Below are 10,000 nucleotides of genomic sequence, written 5' to 3' on the forward strand. Positions count from 1 at the left end.
TTACCTGTCTCTGATTCGCCGGCCGGCGTGATCGATTGTCGACAACGCTGCTCCTGACGCCTGAGGCTCTCTGGCGTCGGACATCAGCCCCCCCCCCCCCCCGCGTTTCTACCCTCCTCTATCTGTCATCCCTCGTTACCTCACCCCCACGCGCCCGTCCTCGCCGAGTGGCTGCGGGCGGGACCTTCTTGGGGCCCGGAGAAAACCCTCTTAATATTCACGCTCAGGCCTCCGAGGTGCTCTTTGCAATCTACTTAAGAGCTTTCTCTCTCTCGCTCGCTCTCTCTCGCTCGCTCTCTCTCTCTCCGCTTCCTGTCTCTCGGCCCCCGCCGTCTCGCCGCTAAACGAGGGCCCGGCGGAGAGGGGGAGAATGCGACGAAACCCAGTGACCGAATGGAAGAGGGACGACGAGGCGGCGCCTCCGAATCCCACCCGTCGCCCGCCGGCCACGGAGCGGCCCGGGGCCGTAAACGGAGGGAGTGCGCGAAACGACCTCGAAGCGTTAGGAAGCGGGGCGAGCGGTGGGAAAGGGAGCGATAAAAACAAACAAAAAAAAAAAAGGGGGGGGGGGGGAGAGCGGCGGAGGAGGGCGAAGGTATGAAAGAAAGAACGTGTGTGAGAGAGAGGGAAGCCGAGGCGCGGTGGTGGGAAAAAATAAATAAATAAAAAGTGCCGTCCCTTGCACTTTGGGGTCCAGGTGCGGCAGAGCTGGAAGCTCCCGTCCCAGCAGGACCCAAAGGCCAAAGGGGGGAGGCGGCGGAGAGGGATTCTCCGCCCTCTCCACCGCCTCCCTTCCCACCATTTTTTATTAACACGCTGTGAATACGCCAACTTCTGTCCACTGGGACCGAAAAGGGCCGTATAAATTGCTCTCCACTCTCCGGCAGTATCCTGGAGAGACTAGAATTTTCAAATCTCCATATTCGCTCGGTGGCAGCGTAGCCCGCAGCCATTAAAGGCAAGGTGGACGGGTTATATGGTGGCTGAGCTGTAATAGGAAACCTTTAGAGCAGTAATATTGGGCTGACCTTCCCCTTTAAGGGTCCATCTGCAAGCCACCCAGCCCTTATTCCTGTTAATGGATTGTTCAGAGCGGTGCCAAGCATGGAAATTTACTGGCCCCATCTCTGAAGATCCGTCTCCTGTATCGGGAATGGTTACGTTTACAAGTTCTTCTCTCTCCCTCTCTCTCTCCCGCTCCCTCTGCTCTCCATGGACTTTCTTTCTTCGCTCCATTCGCCAGGGTTCTCATCACAAAGTGTCTGAATTCACCCACCAGGCTCTGCGATTGCCTCCCTGCTATCGCTGTTATCGTTTCCATTTTGCCGCGCACCTGAGGCGGCACGCCACCCCGTGATAGATCCCCCCCCGCCGCCCCGCGGGGGCGGGGACGTGTTCCGACGCCGCCCGTTAAATGAAGCATTTTAGATTCCGGGCTCCGAAACGCCATTCGTGCGACGCCGGCGCCCGGATAGGTTGTTCCGTCGGGTTTTTGTGGTTTTTGTGTTTCTAATCCTTTGAGTTGAGTTGAGGAAGGCGGCGTTTTTTTTGTTTTTTTTTGGTTATATTTTCATCCGCCGCGTCGTCCGTGTAGATTTGTCAACTGGTAAAACGAACGCCCCTCCGTCATCAAAACTCAGATGCTGCTCCGTACGGAAGCCCGGCGGGGGCAGAGCTCCGCTGGGGGGGTGTGTGTGTGTGTGTGTGTGTGTGTGTGTGTGTGCGTGCGTGCTTGCGTGCACATACATGACCGCTGCCTTCCGTGATGCTGCAGGCAGTATAAACACGCACATCTGTACTTTCATGTGTACGCTCCTGCCTGGGCTACGCATATTTCTCGGGGTGGCGAGGGGGTTAGTGGGGAATTCGGGGTTTGCTGACGGCATTCTTTTGATATGTCGAGTGTTTTGTGTATGAAAATTTGTGTTCTCAGTGTGTGTGTGGCTGTGTGGGTGTGGGTGTGTGTGTCATGTCGATGGTATTTCCCCAGAGCCCGTTGCTATGCAGGGCAGCCTCTTCATCCATCCTGCTTTGACAGCTCAGCGACCCCCCCAGGGGCTCCTCCACACACAGCTCAGCAGGAGCTACTGGTGTGTGTGGTATGTGTGTGTGTGTGTGTGTGTGTGTGTGTGTGTGTGTGTGTCTGTGTGTGTCTGTGTGCGTGTGTTTGACAGCTACGACTACACTGTGTGAGCCTTGACACAATGCTCACAGCCCACACAGTCACACTCCGCTAGCCTTGACCTAAAAGCAATGTCAACATCCATATGATGCTAATGAGGGCTCGCTCCCCGTGTGTTTTTTTTTTTTCTTTTTGTTTTTGTTTTTTTTACCCCTCTTTGCCATTTAACAGTAGCAACATTACACACCGACGGTTGCATTGACTCTCTCGCACGCGTGCACAAAGACAGATATGTATGAATGTGCAAACACGCACACACACACAATCATAGAAATGTATGAATGCGCGCGCACACACACACACACACACACACACACACACACACACAAATATAGAAATGTATGAATGCGCACACACACACACACACACACACAAAGACAGGCCTAAGCACTGTGGCGAGTCTGCTCCACAATCCCCTCTAGCCCGTGCCATAGCTGACAGGCCTCTGCAATGCAAGCTTAGCCACTCAATCACACTGCACGGGGGGTGAGGGCGGGGGAGGTTGTGTGTGTGTATGTGTGTGTGTACGTGTGTGGGGGCGGGGGGGGGGGGGGAGCAGGGTTGGGGGTCTCTAGTTTGAGCTTTCCTGTGTCCAGTGGAGGAAATATGAGAGGGATATGGAGTCGCCACCTCCTCGCAGAAGTAAAACATCTCCAAGACGTGGAGTTTGAGGTCACCTGTTAAAAAGTCGGTGAGCCCCGGGGAAATAAGGTGGGGGGCGGGGGGGCGTCGCCATATGTGCGGCGAGTGGGACTTTAGACTCTAGTTACCGGAGACGGGAACAAGGACGCGAGCGGGGCCGGCGATACGCAGGGGGATTTGGAAGACGCCAACAGATGGCAGCTAATGACAGATCACGTACACTTCCTTCCTCCGTTGAGTGGAGGTGCAGCGGCGGGCGGAGAACTTTCCCTGCGCTCAGGCTCGGTCGCGCCCCGGGTTTTTTTTCCCCGCCGTTCGGGGCGGGCGGTAACAGATGGGCCGCTTTAAGTCGAATGCCATCACGCCACAAGTTGCCGACAAACTCCATGGGCTGTTTGAAAGTATTCCTCGGCGGTGGTGGGTGCGCTCTGTGTAATTAGTTCTCTTCCTTAACCTCGGGGGCCGAGGGGCGCGGGGCGTGTGTGCGTGTGCATTATCTGTCTGGCTCAAGGATCCTCTGACAGGTTTGGAACCAGAGACCATTTTCGCTGCAGCGGGGAGAACCCCCACCTTCCGTTTGGATATTGTGTGTTTGTAGTAATCTGATTACATCCATGCTCAACGAATGTACGTATCAGAGCAAAATAATGCGGCAGGAAACCCCTGGTTAACGGATTCGCGCGAGGGCTGCCTTCACAGTGAAATCACGCCTTGGGACTATTTGAATTAATCGGGTTTTTTTTCAATTTACCGCCGAACGACGAGAGACGTAACCTCCGAAAAAATGTCAATACTTTTAATTGTAGGAATAATACCTATGATTCCATTAATATATCATATGACAAGCGGTGCAACATCTCACGGTGCGAGGTCTGAGATATTTGAAGGACTCTTTTGGGGCGGGGTCTGATTTCCAGTGGCCGAATGGGATTACCTTCACTCGGACTCTTTAACTCTTTAACGTGGGATTTTGACAACTCGGCTGAAGCTCTTCTCCCAATACCGGGGTTGACTCTCAACGATCGTTTCGGTATTCCTGGTTTTTCTTTTCCCACCGTCATTATAAATTCTTCCGTAGTGCCTCGCCACAAAATAAGTATCGGGCACCCCTGGTTGTACCTGCTCGGGCTTGTGTTATGTGTTTGTTATAGGGCCCGGTTGCTATGAGACGGGGGTCGGTGGGTGGGCGGGTTGGGGGTTTGGGAGGAGGGGTGGACTAACAAGCCGGTCAGTGAGTCCCGCTCCGGTCCGCTCGGCTCATGTCTGGTTCTGATCCTGAGACGGGAACATGATCGATGGCCCTGATGGAGCACCAGGGCTCTTTAGCGATTCAGTGCATTGCGGCAGCTGCTCTTCCACGCACACACTCGCACACGCACACTCACACGCACACACACGCACACACACACACACACACGCACGCGCACGCACGCACGTATGCAGAGACATGTATGCAGAGACATTAGGCGCCCTTCGATGAGTGAAAGGTTTTTCTAAAGTTTAAAAGCCCAGCTCCGGCTTATCAAAACACCCATGGATTTTTTGGGGGTTTTTTTCCGGCGACGTGTGGGATCCATCCGACTCGTAAAAAAAAAAAAGAAATACTCGTGAAATGTGACACAAGCAATAAAGCATATTGAAAAGTGAGCCCAACAGGGCCGCATCGTGATTTACAGCACGACCCTGAGTGCCGGGAAAGTCAAAGGAGGCGCAGATAAAATGTGATTTAATCCGCGGGCGCTGCAGTGTGCCGGGCTGATTACAGCCCTTTCTCCCACAATGCATTAGAACAGCTTAGAGCTGACACCCGGCTCTAAATGTAATTTGAGCCTCGGGTACATTAGCCATTGTTTGATTTTGGCAGGTGAGTAATCTGGTGCACGAAGCCGTATTGTGTTTCGGCCTCGGCGGGGAAGGAAATTGATAATTTCCTGATGTCTATGTACGCGGCCGCTCAGTCACATCAATGCTGGTTTTCGGCTCGAACGCTAAAAAAAAGGTCTGTGTATGGAAAGTACGTAGTTGCATACACGCTGTGTGCGTTTATCCAGAAGAAAATAGGGAGCGGGCTGTGCAAAGCGCCAGCACCGGCGCCGCGATGAATCCAGCCGAGCCGCGCGTACAAAGGTTCGGAGCAGATCGAAGGTGAAGGTTTTTTTTTTTGTTGTTGTTTTGTTTTGGTTTTTTTCCGCAGCCTCTTCCCTTTTTCACGTCCTTTTTGTTGTCGCCCGCTGTCCTCCCGCCGCGGTCGGCTCCAGTTGTCCAATAGAGGCCGGATAAATAATGAAAAGCACGGCAGGAAGCAGCCGCAGCGGCCCGGGGAGGTGGAACCAAACGGAAACATGCAATATGTACAAGCTTTCCTGCCTAGTGCTTTTTTTTTTTTTTTAACTCCGCCCGTCCCCTGCCCTCTTCATCGCTCCCTTTCACTCCTTCTCCCCCTTTCCTTCTCTTTGTCTGTTTTCGCCATTATCCCACAAGCCGCAAAACTACAAACTCTCCCGAGCACCGAGCCGCCCTGATTTCGGGAGCGCTGTCTGTCCGCCTGCTCTCCAAACAGCTGTGGCGTGCAGCAGGAAAAGCCGCCTTCTGGGTCGGCGCCATTTGCCGACATCACTCACGCGTCTGACTGCGGTTACCTACGGGGAAAAAAAAAACCCCATCCGGAAAAGCAGATTGGCTTTGGCCGATCCAGCCAAAGGGCCGTACGACACCCGGGGCCAGGGGGGATAGCGAACCACCCCTTGGCAACCGTCTCCTCACCAAAACACAAGAACGACTCGTCTCGTCACTCGTTGCTGAACAATCAGCCTGATTCCTCTTGGGGGGCGGCAGGGTTGGCTGGTTTGGGAGTAGGGGCAGGTTCAGAAAAGGAATCACTCCGTCTCTCGGCGTCTTTGCCAAGGCAAGCGTTGCCAAGATAGCCGGAGACAGCCCGCGGCACTGGAGCGTCCCTCGCCGAATTAAGACGAGTCCCAAATCTGTTGGTAAGTCGCGGAAAAGCCCCTTCTGAAAGTGTCAGTGGTACCTCGCTAATCCCCGTTAATTTCCCTCCCCACCCTGCCCTGGTGAATAAGCGCTCCGTCGGCGGGGCCCACGCCCCTCCCCGCACGGCGTGGGGGACAAGACGCCGGAAAAACCGCAATAGCCAAGGACGGCCGTCACGTGGGTGTATTTGCGTTTCTCCCATGACGCACCTGTGTGAGTGTGTGTGCGCGCGCGCTTGTGTTGGACATGCCTCGTTAAACGTTTTTGTCTTGTTCTTTTTAACACGCAACGCCGCGGTTCCGGCGGCCTGGACGGCAAACAAAAGGTCAGTTCCGAGTGGTTGTGGGATTCCGTTGAGCGGCTGCTCCGGAGGCGGATCTGGAGAGCTCCGGCTTTCCAGTGAGGCGGCCGCGGACAAGAAGGGGCTTTGTTCCGAATTCGCGTTTGCGGATGTCGCGTCGGCATGCCGCTCCGTCCGCCCCCACCCGACCTGTGGCTCCGCCCCCTCTCCCATTAGGGCCAGAACACACAGGAAGTTATTATCACCCCCCCCACTCCTCCGCCCCCCCCCCCCCCCCCTCCCACTAAGCAGTAAATCAGACGCTTCCTGAAATAAAAAGGATCCATTTCCCATGATGCACTTTCTCATTAGAACCTTATCGCGCCCACAGACAATAATCTGGATTTGTCACGCTTTGTTTGTTGTGCCACTGAACTGCATCAATCACAGCCAGAGCCACGGAGAGCAGGGGGAGGAGAGGAGGAGAGGGGGAGGAGAGGAGGAGAGGAGAGGAGGGGGAGGAGAGGAGAGGAGAGGACAGGGGGGGGGAGAGGAGAGGAGGAGAGGAGAGGAGGGAGAGGAGAGGAGAGGAGAGGACAGGTGGGGGAGGAAAGGAGAGGAGAGGAGGGGGAGGAGAGGAGGAGAGGGGGAGGAGAGGAGGAGAGGAGAGGAGGGGGAGGAGAGGAGAGGAGAGGACAGGGGGGGGGAGGAGAGGAGGAGAGGAGAGGAGGGAGAGGAGAGGAGAGGACAGGTGGGGGAGGAAAGGAGAGGAGAGGAGGGGGAGGAGAGGAGGGGGAGGAAAGGAGAGGAGAGTAGAGGAGGGGGAGGAGAGGAGAGGAGAGGAGGGGGAGGAAAGGAGAGGAGAGGAGAAGAGGGGGAGGAAAGGAGAGGAGAGGAGGGGGAGGAGAGGAGGAGAGGAGAGGAGGGGGAGGAGGGGGAGGAGAGGAGGGGGAGGAGGGGGAGGAGAGGAGGAGAGGAGAGGAGGGGGAGGAAAGGAGAGGAGAGGAGAAGAGGGGGAGGAAAGGAGAGGAGAGGAGGGGGAGGAGAGGAGGAGAGGAGAGGAGGGGGAGGAGGGGGAGGAGGGGGAGGAGAGGAGGAGAAGAGAGGAGGGGGAGGAAAGGAGAGGAGAGGAGAAGAGGGGGAGGAAAGGAGAGGAGAGGAGGGGGAGGAGAGGAGGGGGAGGAGGGGGAGGAGAGGAGGGGGAGGAGAGGAGGAGAGGAGAGGAGGGGGAGGAAAGGAGAGGAGAGGAGAAGAGGGGGAGGAAAGGAGAGGAGAGGAGAGGAAAGGAGGGGGAGGAAAGGAAAGGAGAGGAGAAGAGGGGGAGGAAAGGAGAGGAGAGTAGAGGAGGGGGAGGAAAGGAGAGGAGAGAAGAGGAGGGGGAGGAAAGGAGAGGAGAGGAGGGGGAGGAGACGAGGAGAGGAGGGGGAGGAGAAGAGAGGAGAGGAGGGGGAGGGGAGGAGAGGAGAGGAGACGGGAGAGGAGAGGAGGAGGGAGAAGAGAAGGGGAGGAGAAGAGAGGATGAGAGGAAAGGAAGGGAGGAGAGAAGAGGAGAGGAGGGGGAGGAGCAGAGAGGGGAGGAGAGGAGAGGGGGAGAGGAGTAGAGGAGAGGAGAACAGAGGATAGGGGAGGAGAGGAGACGGGAGAGGAGAGGAGGAAAGGAAGGGAAAGGAAAGGGGGAGAGGAGAAGGGGGAGGAAGTGAAAAGGTAAGGAGGAGAGGAGGAGATGAGGAAAATAAAGGAAGTGAGGAGAAGAGGACAGGATGAGATGAAAAGAAAGGAGAGGAGGAGAGGAAAGGAGGCGGGGAAAAGAAAAGGCTCTCGAAAAAGAACCTTCTCATTGGCTTCAAGGTTTGTTTATCCAGAGGTGGAGAGAGAGAGAGAGAGAGCGAGAGAGAGAGAGAGAGAGAGAGAGAGAGAGAGAGAGCGAGAGAGAGCGAGAGAGAGAGAGGAGAGAGAGAGAGAGAGAGAGAGAGAGAGAGAGAGAGAGAGAGAGAGAGCGAGAGAGAGAGAGAGAGAAATTGGCAGCAGAGGAAAGCGTGGCAGGAATAAGTGGAGAGGCGACAGCGAGAAGAGGAGGAAAAGGCAGGAATAAAGGACGAGTAAGCAAGCCAGGGAGGGAGGGAGGGAGGGAGGGAGGGAGAGAGCGAGGGAGGGAGGGATGGAGAGAGAGAAGAGAGCGAGAGAGAGAGTGAGAGGCTCCGCAGTTTTTGGAAGGTTAACAAACACTGAAGTTTGGGAGATGAAAGGATGACATTGACCGCGGGAGCGTTTCCGCGAGTGTCACCTCCGCGACCCCCGCACAGCTGTCCTCCGTATTGATCCTCCCCTTCTCTCTCCCTTTCCCTCCGTCCTTTTTTCTATCGCTTCCTCTCTCATCCCCCCCTCCCTCGCTCCCTCGCTCGCATACCCCCCCCCTCCTCTGCTCTCCCCTGCGTTTTTCATCCTTAACCTTTTCTGCACGTCCTCTAGTTCTCATTCTCTTTCTTTCTCTTCTTCTTCTTCTTCTCCCTCTCTCTCTCTCTCTCTCCATTCTCATGCATTCCTGACTGTGCTTTCTATCAGCAAATTTGACCTTTTTTTGTACTTTTTCCCCAGAAATGCCCATTAAAATCGGTTTGCTTTATTTAAATAATAATAATAATAATAATAATAATAATAATAATAATAATAATTATTATTATTATTATTATTATTATTTAAATAATAATAATAATAATAATAATAATAATAATATTATTATCATCGGTTTGCTTTATTTAAATAATAATAATAATAATAATAATAATTATTATTATTATTATTATTATTATTTAAATAATAAAAATAATAATAATAATAATAATAATTATTATTATTATTATTATTATTATTATTATTATTTAAATAAAGCAAACCGATGAGTCCATGGTCTCCAATTTCCAAAGTTTTCACAGTGTCTGCATTCCATGCATTTGCAGAGATAGACCCGTGTAAACCCTATGGGGTATCGAACCTCTCTGGGCCCTCACTCCGTCTCGAGGCCCCAAAACCCAGCTGAAAAACCCCGTCTGCAACAGCAGCAAGTCAACAGTGGTATCGTGAAGGACGGTGGCGTCACAATTCCCATTTAGGCGAAATAAGCCACATATCGAGACCAAATAAGAGTCTTACTGGATTTTGTACAACTGCTGCGGAGCTAAAAATGCATCCCGTCGAAAATAATGAGATATTTCGAACCCGTTTAACTACATTTTTTATAAAGATAAAATAAAATAAAACCAAATATCTATGGATCTGAGAAATGTTGCGCGTGAACGTCCATGTTTCAGCGGTTATCCCCCGCCAAAGGCGATCTCTGGGTTCCATCGTTTTTTTTTGGGTTTTTTTTTTTGTTTTTTTTTGTGTCCACTTCTTTTGCAGAGTTTTAACCAGTTGACCGCTTGGTTTTTTTGGGAGCGTAGGGTCAGACATGTGTTTTCCGTGCGGCGGTGGTGGACTCCCCCACCCGCTCCATCGTTCCCTCAGCGCCCATTAGGTGGGAGAGGGATCCAAACATGTGCGTGTGATACATGAGACCCTCCTCCTCCCTGTCCTCCCCCCATTTTTAATATCTGAGGTGTTGATATGTGGATCCATGGGCCGGGAGAGGAGTCGCTCACACAAGGAACAGCGGCGTTTTATGGGATGGTTTTTTGGGAGAGGACGGATATTGTAGAGTTGACCCGGCTGACGCACCAGAGCTGACCTCAACAGTGTTTTTCTGTGTCCTGTGTGCGTGTGTGTGTGTGTGTGTGTGTGTGTGTGTGTGTGTGTGTGTGTGTGTGTGTGTGTGTGTGTGTGTGCGTCTGTGTGTGTGTGTGTCTGTGTGTGTGTCTGTGTGTGTCTGTGTGTGTGTGTGTGTGTGTGTGTCTGTGTTTCTGTGTGTCTGT

The 10,000-nt window shown here is 53.3% G+C and overlaps 1 protein-coding gene across 1 annotated transcript in view; it reads left to right on the plus strand.

Annotated features, from left to right (window-relative positions):
* rbms3 (RNA binding motif, single stranded interacting protein) overlaps positions 1 to 10,000 on the plus strand; it is a 244,616-nt gene that overhangs the window by 164,567 nt on the left and 70,049 nt on the right. The window lies entirely within an intron of this gene.

The sequence above is a fragment of the Zeus faber genome, assembly GCF_960531495.2.
Source record: "Zeus faber genome assembly, chromosome: 1".
NCBI classification, from domain to species: Eukaryota; Metazoa; Chordata; class Actinopteri; order Zeiformes; family Zeidae; genus Zeus; species Zeus faber.